Source organism: Odontesthes bonariensis, chromosome 23 (genome assembly GCF_027942865.1).
Source record: "Odontesthes bonariensis isolate fOdoBon6 chromosome 23, fOdoBon6.hap1, whole genome shotgun sequence".
Classification (NCBI taxonomy): Eukaryota; Metazoa; Chordata; class Actinopteri; order Atheriniformes; family Atherinopsidae; genus Odontesthes; species Odontesthes bonariensis.
In genome coordinates, this window is record NC_134528.1 from 31,900,379 (window position 1) to 31,916,159 (window position 15,781).

Genomic DNA, 15,781 nt, shown 5'->3' on the forward strand with positions numbered 1-15,781 from the left:
AATATAGAAACACTGTTAAAGGTGAACAGAACCATCTGTAGTTTGTGTCTGTAGGTTTATATAGAAACACTGTTAAACCCTGGCGAAAAGAACCATCTGCAGTTTGTGTCTGTAGGTTTATATAGAAACACTGTTAAAGGTGAACAGAACCATCTGTAGTTTGTGTCTGTAGGTTTATATAGAAACACTGTTAAAGGTGAACAGAACCATCTGTAGTTTGTGTCTGTAGGTTTATATAGAAACACTGTTAAAGGTGAACAGAACCATCTGTAGTTTGTGTCTGTAGGTTTATATAGAAACCCTGTTAAAGGTGAACAGAACCATCTGTAGTTTGTGTCTGTAGGTTTATATAGAAACACTGTTAAAGGTGAACAGAACCATCTGTAGTTTGTGTCTGTAGGTTTATATAGAAACCCTGTTAAAGGTGAACAGAACCATCTGCACTTTGTGTCTGTAGGTTTATATAGAAACACTGTTAAAGGTGAACAGAACCATCTGTAGTTTGTGTCTGTAGGTTTATATAGAAACCCTGTTAAAGGTGAACAGAACCATTTGTAGTTTGTGTCTGTAGGTTTATATAGAAACCCTGTTAAAGGTGAACAGAACCATCTGTAGTTTGTGTCTGTAGGTTTATATAGAAACACTGTTAAAGGTGAACAGAACCATCTGTAGTTTTGTCTGTAGGTTTATATAGAAACCCTGTTAAAGGTGAACAGAACCATCTGTAGTTTGTGTCTGTAGGTTTATATAGAAACACTGTTAAAGGTGAAAAGAACCATCTGTAGTTTGTGTCTGTAGGTTTATATAGAAACCCTGTTAAAGGTGAACAGAATCATCTGTAGGTTGTGTCTGTAGGTTTATATAGAAACACTGTTAAAGGTGAAAAGAACCATCTGTAGTTTGTGTCTGTAGGTTTATATAGAAACCCTGTTAAAGGTGAACAGAACCATCTGTAGTTTGTGTCTGTAGGTTTATATAGAAACACTGTTAAAGGTGAACAGAACCATCTGTAGTTTGTGTCTGTAGGTCTATATAGAAACACTGTTAAAGGTGAACAGAACCATCTGTAGTTTGTGTCTGTAGGTTTATATAGAAACACTGTTAAAGGTGAACATAACCATATGTAGTTTGTGTCTGTAGGTTTATATAGAAACCCTTTTAAAGGTGAACAGAACCATCTGTAGTTTGTGTCTGTAGGTTTATATAGAAACACTGTTAAACCCTGGTGAACACAACCATCTGTAGTTTGTGTCTGTAGGTTAATATAGAAACCCTGTTAAAGGTGAACAGAACCATCTGTAGTTTGTGTCTGTAGGTTTATATAGAAACACTGTTAAAGGTGAACAGAACCATCTGTAGTTTAAGTCTGTAGGTTTATATAGAAACACTCTTAAAGGTGAACAGAACCATCTGTAGTTTGTGTCTGTAGGTTTATATAGAAACACTGTTAAAGGTGAACATAACCATATGTAGTTTGTGTCTGTAGGTTTATATAGAACCCCTGTTAAAGGTGAACAGAACCATCTGTAGTTTGTGTTTGTAGGTTTATATAGAAACCCTGTTAAAGGTGAACAGAACCATCTGTAGTTTGTGTCTGTAGGTTTATATAGAAACACTGTTAAAGGTTGAACAGAACCATCTATAGTTTGTGTCTGTAGGTTAATATAGAAACACTGTTAAAGGTGAACAGAACCATCTGTAGTTTGTGTCTGTAGGTTTATATAGAAACACTGTTAAACCCTGGCGAAAAGAACCATCTGTAGTTTGTGTCTGTAGGTTTATATAGAAACACTGTTAAAGGTGAACAGAACCATCTGTAGTTTGTCTCTGTAGGTTTATATAGAAACACTGTTAAAGGTGAACAGAACCATCTGTAGTTTGTGTCTGTAGGTCTATATAGAAACACTGTTAAAGGTGAACAGAACCATCTGTAGTTTGTGTCTGTAGGTTTATATAGAAACACTGTTAAAGGTGAACAGAACCATCTGTAGTTTGTGTCTGTAGGTTTATATAGAAACACTGTTAAAGGTGAACAGAACCATCTGTAGTTTGTGTCTGTAGGTTTATATAGAAACACTGTTAAAGGTGAACAGAACCATCTGTAGTTTATGTCTGTAGGTTTATATAGAAACACTGTTAAAGGTGAACAGAACCATCTGTAGTTTGTGTCTGTAGGTTTATATAGAAACACTGTTAAAGGTGAACAGAACCATCTGTAGTTTGTGTCTGTAGGTTTATATAGAAACCCTGTTAAAGGTGAACAGAACCATCTGCACTTTGTGTCTGTAGGTTTATATAGAAACACTGTTAAAGGTGAACAGAACCATCTGTAGTTTGTGTCTGTAGGTCTATATAGAAACACTGTTAAAGGTGAACAGAACCATCTGTAGTTTGTGTCTGTAGGTTTATATAGAAACCCTGTTAAAGGTGAACAGAACCATCTGTAGTTTGTGTCTGTAGGTTTATATAGGAACCCTGTTAAAGGTGAACAGAACCATCTGTAGTTTGTGTCTGTAGGTTTATATAGAAACACTGTTAAAGGTGAACAGAACCATCTGTAGTTTGTGTCTGTAGGTTTATATAGAAACACTGTTAAAGGTGAACAGAACCATCTGTAGTTTGTGTCTGTAGGTGTATATAGAAACACTGTTAAAGGTGAACAGAACCATCTGTAGTTTGTGTCTGTAGGTCTATATAGAAACACTGTTAAAGGTGAACAGAACCATCTGTAGTTTGTGTCTGTAGGTTTATATAGAAACACTGTTAAAGGTGAACAGAACCATCTGTAGTTTTTGTCTGTAGGTTTATATAGAAACACTGTTAAAGGTGAACAGAACCATCTGTAGTTTGTGTCTGTAGGTTTATATAGAAACACTGTTAAAGGTGAACAGAACCATCTGTAGTTTGTGTCTGTAGGTTTATATAGAAACACTGTTAAAGGTGAACAGAACCATCTGTAGTTTGTGTCTGTAGGTGTATATAGAAACACTGTTAAAGGTGAACAGAACCATCTGTAGTTTGTGTCTGTAGTTCTATATAGAAACACTGTTAAACCCTGGTGAACAGAACCATCTGTAGTTTGTGTCTGTAGGTTTATATAGAAACACTGTTAAAGGTGAACAGAACCATCTGTAGTTTGTGTCTGTAGGTTTATATAGAAACACTGTTAAAGGTGAACAGAACCATCTGTAGTTTGTGTCTGTAGGTTTATATAGAAACACTGTTAAAGGTGAACAGAACCATCTGTAGTTTGTGTCTGTAGGTCTATATAGAAACACTGTTAAAGGTGAACATAACCATATGTAGTTTGTGTCTGTAGGTTTATATAGAAACCCTGTTAAAGGTGAACAGAACCATCTGTAGTTTGTGTCTGTAGGTTTATATAGAAACACTGTTAAAGGTGAACAGAACCATCTGTAGTTTGTGTCCTTAGGTTTATATAGAAACACTGTTAAAGGTCAACAGAACCATCTGTAGTTTGTGTCTGTAGGGTTATATAGAAACACTGTTAAAGGTCAACAGAACCATCTGTAGTTTGTGTCTGTAGGTGTATATAGAAACACTGTTAAAGGTGAACAGAACCATCTGTAGTTTGTGTCTGTAGGTTTATATAGAAACACTGTTAAAGGTGAACATAACCATATGTAGTTTGTGTCTGTAGGTTTATATAGAAACCCTTTTAAAGGTGAACAGAACCATCTGTAGTTTGTGTCTGTAGGTTTATATAGAAACACTGTTAAACCCTGGTGAACACAACCATCTGTAGTTTGTGTCTGTAGGTTAATATAGAAACCCTGTTAAAGGTGAACAGAACCATCTGTAGTTTGTGTCTGTAGGTTTATATAGAAACACTGTTAAAGGTGAACAGAACCATCTGTAGTTTAAGTCTGTAGGTTTATATAGAAACACTCTTAAAGGTGAACAGAACCATCTGTAGTTTGTGTCTGTAGGTTTATATAGAAACACTGTTAAAGGTGAACATAACCATATGTAGTTTGTGTCTGTAGGTTTATATAGAAACCCTGTTAAAGGTGAACAGAACCATCTGTAGTTTGTGTCTGTAGGTTTATATAGAAACCCTGTTAAAGGTGAACAGAACCATCTGTAGTTTGTGTCTGTAGGTTTATATAGAAACACTGTTAAAGGTTGAACAGAACCATCTATAGTTTGTGTCTGTAGGTTAATATAGAAACACTGTTAAAGGTGAACAGAACCATCTGTAGTTTGTGTCTGTAGGTTTATATAGAAACACTGTTAAACCCTGGCGAAAAGAACCATCTGTAGTTTGTGTCTGTAGGTTTATATAGAAACACTGTTAAAGGTGAACAGAACCATCTGTAGTTTGTGTCTGTAGGTTTATATAGAAACACTGTTAAAGGTGAACAGAACCATCTGTAGTTTGTGTCTGTAGGTCTATATAGAAACACTGTTAAAGGTGAACATAACCATCTGTAGTTTGTGTCTGTAGGTTTATATAGAAACACTGTTAAAGGTGAACAGAACCATCTGTAGTTTGTGTCTGTAGGTTTATATAGAAACACTGTTAAAGGTGAACAGAACCATCTGTAGTTTGTGTCTGTAGGTTTATATAGAAACACTGTGAAAGGTGAACAGAACCATCTGTAGTTTATGTCTGTAGGTTTATATAGAAACACTGTTAAAGGTGAACAGAACCATCTGTAGTTTGTGTCTGTAGGTTTATATAGAAACACTGTTAAAGGTGAACAGAACCATCTGTAGTTTGTGTCTGTAGGTTTATATAGAAACCCTGTTAAAGGTGAACAGAACCATCTGCACTTTGTGTCTGTAGGTTTATATAGAAACACTGTTAAAGGTGAACAGAACCATCTGTAGTTTGTGTCTGTAGGTGTATATAGAAACACTGTTAAAGGTGAACAGAACCATCTGTAGTTTGTGTCTGTAGGTTTATATAGAAACCCTGTTATAGGTGAACAGAACCATCTGTAGTTTGTGTCTGTAGGTTTATATAGGAACCCTGTTAAAGGTGAACAGAACCATCTGTAGTTTGTGTCTGTAGGTTTATATAGAAACACTGTTAAAGGTGAACAGAACCATCTGTAGTTTGTGTCTGTAGGTTTATATAGAAACACTGTTAAAGGTGAACAGAACCATCTGTAGTTTGTGTCTGTAGGTGTATATAGAAACACTGTTAAAGGTGAACAGAACCATCTGTAGTTTGTGTCTGTAGGTCTATATAGAAACACTGTTAAAGGTGAACAGAACCATCTGTAGTTTGTGTCTGTAGGTTTATATAGAAACACTGTTAAAGGTGAACAGAACCATCTGTAGTTTGTGTCTGTAGGTTTATATAGAAACACTGTTAAAGGTGAACAGAACCATCTGTAGTTTGTGTCTGTAGGTTTATATAGAAACACTGTTAAAGGTGAACAGAACCATCTGTAGTTAGTGTCTGTAGGTTTATATAGAAACACTGTTAAAGGTGAACAGAACCATCTGTAGTTTGTGTCTGTAGGTGTATATAGAAACACTGTTAAAGGTGAACAGAACCATCTGTAGTTTGTGTCTGTAGTTCTATATAGAAACACTGTTAAACCCTGGTGAACAGAACCATCTGTAGTTTGTGTCTGTAGGTTTATATAGAAACACTGTTAAAGGTGAACAGAACCATCTGTAGTTTGTGTCTGTAGGTTTATATAGAAACACTGTTAAAGGTGAACAGAACCATCTGTAGTTTTTGTCTGTAGGTTTATATAGAAACACTGTTAAAGGTGAACAGAACCATCTGTAGTTTGTGTCTGTAGGTCTATATAGAAACACTGTTAAAGGTGAACATAACCATATGTAGTTTGTGTCTGTAGGTTTATATAGAAACCCTGTTAAAGGTGAACAGAACCATCTGTAGTTTGTGTCTGTAGGTTTATATAGAAACACTGTTAAAGGTGAACATAACCATATGTAGTTTGTGTCTGTAGGTTTATATAGAAACCCTTTTAAAGGTGAACAGAACCATCTGTAGTTTGTGTCTGTAGGTTTATATAGAAACACTGTTAAACCCTGGTGAACAGAACCATCTGTAGTTTGTGTCTGTAGGTTAATATAGAAACCCTGTTAAAGGTGAACAGAACCATCTGTAGTTTGTGTCTGTAGGTTTATATAGAAACACTGTTAAAGGTGAACAGAACCATCTGTAGTTTGTGTCTGTAGGTTTATATAGAAACACTCTTAAAGGTGAACAGAACCATCTGTAGTTTGTGTCTGTAGGTTTATATAGAAACACTGTTAAAGGTGAACATAACCATATGTAGTTTGTGTCTGTAGGTTTATATAGAAACCCTGTTAAAGGTGAACAGAACCATCTGTAGTTTGTGTCTGTAGGTTTATGTAGAAACCCTGTTAAAGGTGAACAGAACCATCTGTAGTTTGTGTCTGTAGGTTTATATAGAAACACTGTTAAAGGTTGAACAGAACCATCTATAGTTTGTGTCTGTAGGTTAATATAGAAACACTGTTAAAGGTGAACAGAACCATCTGTAGTTTGTGTCTGTAGGTTTATATAGAAACACTGTTAAACCCTGGCGAAAAGAACCATCTGTAGTTTGTGTCTGTAGGTTTATATAGAAACACTGTTAAAGGTGAACAGAACCATCTGTAGTTTGTGTCTGTAGGTTTATATAGAAACACTGTTAAAGGTGAACAGAACTATCTGTAGTTTGTGTGTGTAGGTTTATATAGAAACACTGTTAAAGGTGAACAGAACCATCTGTAGTTTGTGTCTGTAGGTTTATATAGAAACACTGTTAAAGGTGAACAGAACCATCTGTAGTTTGTGTCTCTAGGTTTATATAGAAACACTGTTAAAGGTGAACAGAACCATCTGTAGTTTGTGTCTGTAGGTTTATATAGAAACCCTGTTAAAGGTGAACAGAACCATCTGCACTTTGTGTCTGTAGGTTTATATAGAAACACTGTTAAAGGTGAACAGAACCATCTGTAGTTTGTGTCTGTAGGTCTATATAGAAACACTGTTAAAGGTGAACAGAACCATCTGTAGTTTGTGTCTGTAGGTTTATATAGAAACCCTGTTAAAGGTGAACAGAACCATCTGTAGTTTGTGTCTGTAGGTTTATATAGAAACACTGTTAAAGGTGAACAGAACCATCTGTAGTTTGTGTCTGTAGGTTTATATAGAAACACTGTTAAAGGTGAACAGAACCATCTGTAGTTTGTGTCTGTAGGTCTATATAGAAACACTGTTAAAGGTGAACAGAACCATCTGTAGTTTGTGTCTGTAGGTTTATATAGAAACACTGTTAAAGGTGAACAGAACCATCTGTAGTTTGTGTCTGTAGGTTTATATAGAAACACTGTTAAAGGTGAACAGAACCATCTGTAGTTTGTGTCTGTAGGTTTATATAGAAACACTGTTAAAGGTGAACAGAACCATCTGTAGTTTGTGTCTGTAGGTTTATATAGAAACACTGTTAAAGGTGAACAGAACCATCTGTAGTTTGTGTCTGTAGGTGTATATAGAAACACTGTTAAAGGTGAACAGAACCATCTGTAGTTTGTGTCTGTAGGTCTATATAGAAACACTGTTAAACCCTGGTGAACAGAACCATCTGTAGTTTGTGTCTGTAGGTTTATATAGAAACACTGTTAAAGGTGAACAGAACCATCTGTAGTTTGTGTCTGTAGGTTTATATAGAAACACTGTTAAAGGTGAACAGAACCATCTGTAGTTTGTGTCTGTAGGTTTATATAGAAACACTGTTAAAGGTGAACAGAACCATCTGTAGTTTGTGTCTGTAGGTTTATATAGAAACCCTGTTAAAGGTGAACAGAACCATCTGTAGTTTGTGTCTGTAGGTTTATATAGAAACACTGTTAAAGGTGAACAGAACCATCTGTAGTTTGTGTCTGTAGGTTTATATAGAAACACTGTTAAAGGTGAACAGAACCATCTGTAGTTTGTGTCTGTAGGTTTATATAGAAACACTGTTAAAGGTGAACAGAACCATCTGTAGTTTGTGTCTGTAGGTTTATATAGAAACACTGTTAAAGGTGAACAGAACCATCTGTAGTTTGTGTCTGTAGGTTTATATAGAAACCCTGTTAAAGGTGAACAGAACCATCTGTAGTTTGTGTCTTTAGGTTTATATAGAAACACTGTTAAAGGTGAACTGAACCATCTGTAGTTTGTGTCTGTAGGTTTATATAGAAACACTGTTAAAGGTGAACAGAACCATCTGTAGTTTGTGTCTGTAGGTTTATATAGAAACCCTATTAAAGGTGAACAGAACCATCTGTAGTTTGTGTCTGTAGGTTTATATAGAAACCCTGTTAAAGGTGAACAGAACCATCTGTAGTTTGTGTCTGTAGGTTTATATAGAAACCCTTTTAAAGGTGAACAGAACCATCTGTAGTTTGTGTCTGTAGGTTTATATAGAAACACTGTTAAACCCTGGTGAACAGAACCATCTGTAGTTTGTGTCTGTAGGTTAATATAGAAACCCTGTTAAAGGTGAACAGAACCATCTGTAGTTTGTGTCTGTAGGTTTATATAGAAACACTGTTAAAGGTGAACAGAACCATCTGTAGTTTGTGTCTGTAGGTTTATATAGAAACACTCTTAAAGGTGAACAGAACCATCTGTAGTTTGTGTCTGTAGGTTTATATAGAAACACTGTTAAAGGTGAACATAACCATATGTAGTTTGTGTCTGTAGGTTTATATAGAAACCCTGTTAAAGGTGAACAGAACCATCTGTAGTTTGTGTCTGTAGGTTTATGTAGAAACCCTGTTAAAGGTGAACAGAACCATCTGTAGTTTGTGTCTGTAGGTTTATATAGAAACACTGTTAAAGGTTGAACAGAACCATCTATAGTTTGTGTCTGTAGGTTAATATAGAAACACTGTTAAAGGTGAACAGAACCATCTGTAGTTTGTGTCTGTAGGTTTATATAGAAACACTGTTAAACCCTGGCGAAAAGAACCATCTGTAGTTTGTGTCTGTAGGTTTATATAGAAACACTGTTAAAGGTGAACAGAACCATCTGTAGTTTGTGTCTGTAGGTTTATATAGAAACACTGTTAAAGGTGAACAGAACTATCTGTAGTTTGTGTGTGTAGGTTTATATAGAAACACTGTTAAAGGTGAACAGAACCATCTGTAGTTTGTGTCTGTAGGTTTATATAGAAACACTGTTAAAGGTGAACAGAACCATCTGTAGTTTGTGTCTCTAGGTTTATATAGAAACACTGTTAAAGGTGAACAGAACCATCTGTAGTTTGTGTCTGTAGGTTTATATAGAAACCCTGTTAAAGGTGAACAGAACCATCTGCACTTTGTGTCTGTAGGTTTATATAGAAACACTGTTAAAGGTGAACAGAACCATCTGTAGTTTGTGTCTGTAGGTCTATATAGAAACACTGTTAAAGGTGAACAGAACCATCTGTAGTTTGTGTCTGTAGGTTTATATAGAAACCCTGTTAAAGGTGAACAGAACCATCTGTAGTTTGTGTCTGTAGGTTTATATAGAAACACTGTTAAAGGTGAACAGAACCATCTGTAGTTTGTGTCTGTAGGTTTATATAGAAACACTGTTAAAGGTGAACAGAACCATCTGTAGTTTGTGTCTGTAGGTCTATATAGAAACACTGTTAAAGGTGAACAGAACCATCTGTAGTTTGTGTCTGTAGGTTTATATAGAAACACTGTTAAAGGTGAACAGAACCATCTGTAGTTTGTGTCTGTAGGTTTATATAGAAACACTGTTAAAGGTGAACAGAACCATCTGTAGTTTGTGTCTGTAGGTTTATATAGAAACACTGTTAAAGGTGAACAGAACCATCTGTAGTTTGTGTCTGTAGGTTTATATAGAAACACTGTTAAAGGTGAACAGAACCATCTGTAGTTTGTGTCTGTAGGTGTATATAGAAACACTGTTAAAGGTGAACAGAACCATCTGTAGTTTGTGTCTGTAGGTCTATATAGAAACACTGTTAAACCCTGGTGAACAGAACCATCTGTAGTTTGTGTCTGTAGGTTTATATAGAAACCCTATTAAAGGTGAACAGAACCATCTGTAGTTTGTGTCTGTAGGTTTATATAGAAACACTGTTAAAGGTGAACAGAACCATCTGTAGTTTGTGTCTGTAGGTTTATATAGAAACCCTTTTAAAGGTGAACAGAACCATCTGTAGTTTGTGTCTGTAGGTTTATATAGAAACACTGTTAAACCCTGGTGAACAGAACCATCTGTAGTTTGTGTCTGTAGGTTAATATAGAAACCCTGTTAAAGGTGAACAGAACCATCTGTAGTTTGTGTCTGTAGGTTTATATAGAAACACTGTTAAAGGTGAACAGAACCATCTGTAGTTTGTGTCTGTAGGTTTATATAGAAACACTCTTAAAGGTGAACAGAACCATCTGTAGTTTGTGTCTGTAGGTTTATATAGAAACACTGTTAAAGGTGAACATAACCATATGTAGTTTGTGTCTGTAGGTTTATATAGAAACCCTGTTAAAGGTGAACAGAACCATCTGTAGTTTGTGTCTGTAGGTTTATGTAGAAACCCTGTTAAAGGTGAACAGAACCATCTGTAGTTTGTGTCTGTAGGTTTATATAGAAACACTGTTAAAGGTTGAACAGAACCATCTATAGTTTGTGTCTGTAGGTTAATATAGAAACACTGTTAAAGGTGAACAGAACCATCTGTAGTTTGTGTCTGTAGGTTTATATAGAAACACTGTTAAACCCTGGCGAAAAGAACCATCTGTAGTTTGTGTCTGTAGGTTTATATAGAAACACTGTTAAAGGTGAACAGAACCATCTGTAGTTTGTGTCTGTAGGTTTATATAGAAACACTGTTAAAGGTGAACAGAACTATCTGTAGTTTGTGTGTGTAGGTTTATATAGAAACACTGTTAAAGGTGAACAGAACCATCTGTAGTTTGTGTCTGTAGGTTTATATAGAAACACTGTTAAAGGTGAACAGAACCATCTGTAGTTTGTGTCTCTAGGTTTATATAGAAACACTGTTAAAGGTGAACAGAACCATCTGTAGTTTGTGTCTGTAGGTTTATATAGAAACCCTGTTAAAGGTGAACAGAACCATCTGCACTTTGTGTCTGTAGGTTTATATAGAAACACTGTTAAAGGTGAACAGAACCATCTGTAGTTTGTGTCTGTAGGTCTATATAGAAACACTGTTAAAGGTGAACAGAACCATCTGTAGTTTGTGTCTGTAGGTTTATATAGAAACCCTGTTAAAGGTGAACAGAACCATCTGTAGTTTGTGTCTGTAGGTTTATATAGAAACACTGTTAAAGGTGAACAGAACCATCTGTAGTTTGTGTCTGTAGGTTTATATAGAAACACTGTTAAAGGTGAACAGAACCATCTGTAGTTTGTGTCTGTAGGTCTATATAGAAACACTGTTAAAGGTGAACAGAACCATCTGTAGTTTGTGTCTGTAGGTTTATATAGAAACACTGTTAAAGGTGAACAGAACCATCTGTAGTTTGTGTCTGTAGGTTTATATAGAAACACTGTTAAAGGTGAACAGAACCATCTGTAGTTTGTGTCTGTAGGTTTATATAGAAACACTGTTAAAGGTGAACAGAACCATCTGTAGTTTGTGTCTGTAGGTTTATATAGAAACACTGTTAAAGGTGAACAGAACCATCTGTAGTTTGTGTCTGTAGGTGTATATAGAAACACTGTTAAAGGTGAACAGAACCATCTGTAGTTTGTGTCTGTAGGTCTATATAGAAACACTGTTAAACCCTGGTGAACAGAACCATCTGTAGTTTGTGTCTGTAGGTTTATATAGAAACACTGTTAAAGGTGAACAGAACCATCTGTAGTTTGTGTCTGTAGGTTTATATAGAAACACTGTTAAAGGTGAACAGAACCATCTGTAGTTTGTGTCTGTAGGTTTATATAGAAACACTGTTAAAGGTGAACAGAACCATCTGTAGTTTGTGTCTGTAGGTTTATATAGAAACCCTGTTAAAGGTGAACAGAACCATCTGTAGTTTGTGTCTGTAGGTTTATATAGAAACACTGTTAAAGGTGAACAGAACCATCTGTAGTTTGTGTCTGTAGGTTTATATAGAAACACTGTTAAAGGTGAACAGAACCATCTGTAGTTTGTGTCTGTAGGTTTATATAGAAACACTGTTAAAGGTGAACAGAACCATCTGTAGTTTGTGTCTGTAGGTTTATATAGAAACACTGTTAAAGGTGAACAGAACCATCTGTAGTTTGTGTCTGTAGGTTTATATAGAAACCCTGTTAAAGGTGAACAGAACCATCTGTAGTTTGTGTCTTTAGGTTTATATAGAAACACTGTTAAAGGTGAACTGAACCATCTGTAGTTTGTGTCTGTAGGTTTATATAGAAACACTGTTAAAGGTGAACAGAACCATCTGTAGTTTGTGTCTGTAGGTTTATATAGAAACCCTATTAAAGGTGAACAGAACCATCTGTAGTTTGTGTCTGTAGGTTTATATAGAAACCCTGTTAAAGGTGAACAGAACCATCTGTAGTTTGTGTCTGTAGGTTTATATAGAAACCCTGTTAAAGGTGAACAGAACCATCTGTAGTTTGTGTCTGTAGGTTTAGATAGAAACACTGTTAAAGGTGAACAGAACCATCTGTAGTTTGTGTCTGTAGGTTTATATAGAAACCCTGTTAAAGGTGAACAGAACCATCTGTAGGTTGTGTCTGTAGGTTTATATAGAAACACTGTTAAAGGTGAACAGAACCATCTGTAGTTTGTGTCTGTAGGTTTATATAGAAACACTGTTAAAGGTGAACAGAACCATCTGTACCTTGTGTCTGTAGGTTTATATAGAAACACTGTTAAAGGTGAACAGAACCATCTGTAGTTTGTGTCTGTAGGTTTATATAGAAACCCTGTTAAAGGTGAACAGAACCATCTGTAGTTTGTGTCTGTAGGTTTATATAGAAACCCTGTTAAAGGTGAACAGAACCATCTGTAGTTTGTGTCTGTAGGTTTATATAGAAACACTGTTAAAGGTTGAACAGAACCATCTATAGTTTGTGTCTGTAGGTTAATATAGAAACACTGTTAAAGGTGAACAGAACCATCTGTAGTTTGTGTCTGTAGGTTTATATAGAAACACTGTTAAACCCTGGCGAAAAGAACCATCTGTAGTTTGTGTCTGTAGGTTTATATAGAAACACTGTTAAAGGTGAACAGAACCATCTGTAGTTTGTGTCTGTAGGTTTATATAGAAACACTGTTAAAGGTGAACAGAACTATCTGTAGTTTGTGTCTGTAGGTTTATATAGAAACACTGTTAAAGGTGAACAGAACCATCTGTAGTTTGTGTCTGTAGGTTTATATAGAAACACTGTTAAAGGTGAACAGAACCATCTGTAGTTTGTGTCTCTAGGTTTATATAGAAACACTGTTAAAGGTGAACAGAACCATCTGTAGTTTGTGTCTGTAGGTTTATATAGAAACCCTGTTAAAGGTGAACAGAACCATCTGCACTTTGTGTCTGTAGGTTTATATAGAAACACTGTTAAAGGTGAACAGAACCATCTGTAGTTTGTGTCTGTAGGTCTATATAGAAACACTGTTAAAGGTGAACAGAACCATCTGTAGTTTGTGTCTGTAGGTTTATATAGAAACCCTGTTAAAGGTGAACAGAACCATCTGTAGTTTGTGTCTGTAGGTTTATATAGAAACACTGTTAAAGGTGAACAGAACCATCTGTAGTTTGTGTCTGTAGGTTTATATAGAAACACTGTTAAAGGTGAACAGAACCATCTGTAGTTTGTGTCTGTAGGTCTATATAGAAACACTGTTAAAGGTGAACAGAACCATCTGTAGTTTGTGTCTGTAGGTTTATATAGAAACACTGTTAAAGGTGAACAGAACCATCTGTAGTTTGTGTCTGTAGGTTTATATAGAAACACTGTTAAAGGTGAACAGAACCATCTGTAGTTTGTGTCTGTAGGTTTATATAGAAACACTGTTAAAGGTGAACAGAACCATCTGTAGTTTGTGTCTGTAGGTTTATATAGAAACACTGTTAAAGGTGAACAGAACCATCTGTAGTTTGTGTCTGTAGGTGTATATAGAAACACTGTTAAAGGTGAACAGAACCATCTGTAGTTTGTGTCTGTAGGTCTATATAGAAACACTGTTAAACCCTGGTGAACAGAACCATCTGTAGTTTGTGTCTGTAGGTTTATATAGAAACACTGTTAAAGGTGAACAGAACCATCTGTAGTTTGTGTCTGTAGGTTTATATAGAAACACTGTTAAAGGTGAACAGAACCATCTGTAGTTTGTGTCTGTAGGTTTATATAGAAACACTGTTAAAGGTGAACAGAACCATCTGTAGTTTGTGTCTGTAGGTTTATATAGAAACCCTGTTAAAGGTGAACAGAACCATCTGTAGTTTGTGTCTGTAGGTTTATATAGAAACACTGTTAAAGGTGAACAGAACCATCTGTAGTTTGTGTCTGTAGGTTTATATAGAAACACTGTTAAAGGTGAACAGAACCATCTGTAGTTTGTGTCTGTAGGTTTATATAGAAACACTGTTAAAGGTGAACAGAACCATCTGTAGTTTGTGTCTGTAGGTTTATATAGAAACATTGTTAAAGGTGAACAGAACCATCTGTAGTTTGTGTCTGTAGGTTTATATAGAAACCCTGTTAAAGGTGAACAGAACCATCTGTAGTTTGTGTCTTTAGGTTTATATAGAAACACTGTTAAAGGTGAACTGAACCATCTGTAGTTTGTGTCTGTAGGTTTATATAGAAACACTGTTAAAGGTGAACAGAACCATCTGTAGTTTGTGTCTGTAGGTTTATATAGAAACCCTATTAAAGGTGAACAGAACCATCTGTAGTTTGTGTCTGTAGGTTTATATAGAAACACTGTTAAACCCTGGTGAACACAACCATCTGTAGTTTGTGTCTGTAGGTTAATATAGAAACCCTGTTAAAGGTGAACAGAACCATCTGTAGTTTGTGTCTGTAGGTTTATATAGAAACACTGTTAAAGGTGAACAGAACCATCTGTAGTTTAAGTCTGTAGGTTTATATAGAAACACTCTTAAAGGTGAACAGAACCATCTGTAGTTTGTGTCTGTAGGTTTATATAGAAACACTGTTAAAGGTGAACATAACCATATGTAGTTTGTGTCTGTAGGTTTATATAGAACCCCTGTTAAAGGTGAACAGAACCATCTGTAGTTTGTGTTTGTAGGTTTATATAGAAACCCTGTTAAAGGTGAACAGAACCATCTGTAGTTTGTGTCTGTAGGTTTATATAGAAACACTGTTAAAGGTTGAACAGAACCATCTATAGTTTGTGTCTGTAGGTTAATATAGAAACACTGTTAAAGGTGAACAGAACCATCTGTAGTTTGTGTCTGTAGGTTTATATAGAAACACTGTTAAACCCTGGCGAAAAGAACCATCTGTAGTTTGTGTCTGTAGGTTTATATAGAAACACTGTTAAAGGTGAACAGAACCATCTGTAGTTTGTCTCTGTAGGTTTATATAGAAACACTGTTAAAGGTGAACAGAACCATCTGTAGTTTGTGTCTGTAGGTCTATATAGAAACACTGTTAAAGGTGAACAGAACCATCTGTAGTTTGTGTCTGTAGGTTTATATAGAAACACTGTTAAAGGTGAACAGAACCATCTGTAGTTTGTGTCTGTAGGTTTATATAGAAACACTGTTAAAGGTGAACAGAACCATCTGTAGTTTGTGTCTGTAGGTTTATATAGAAACACTGTTAAA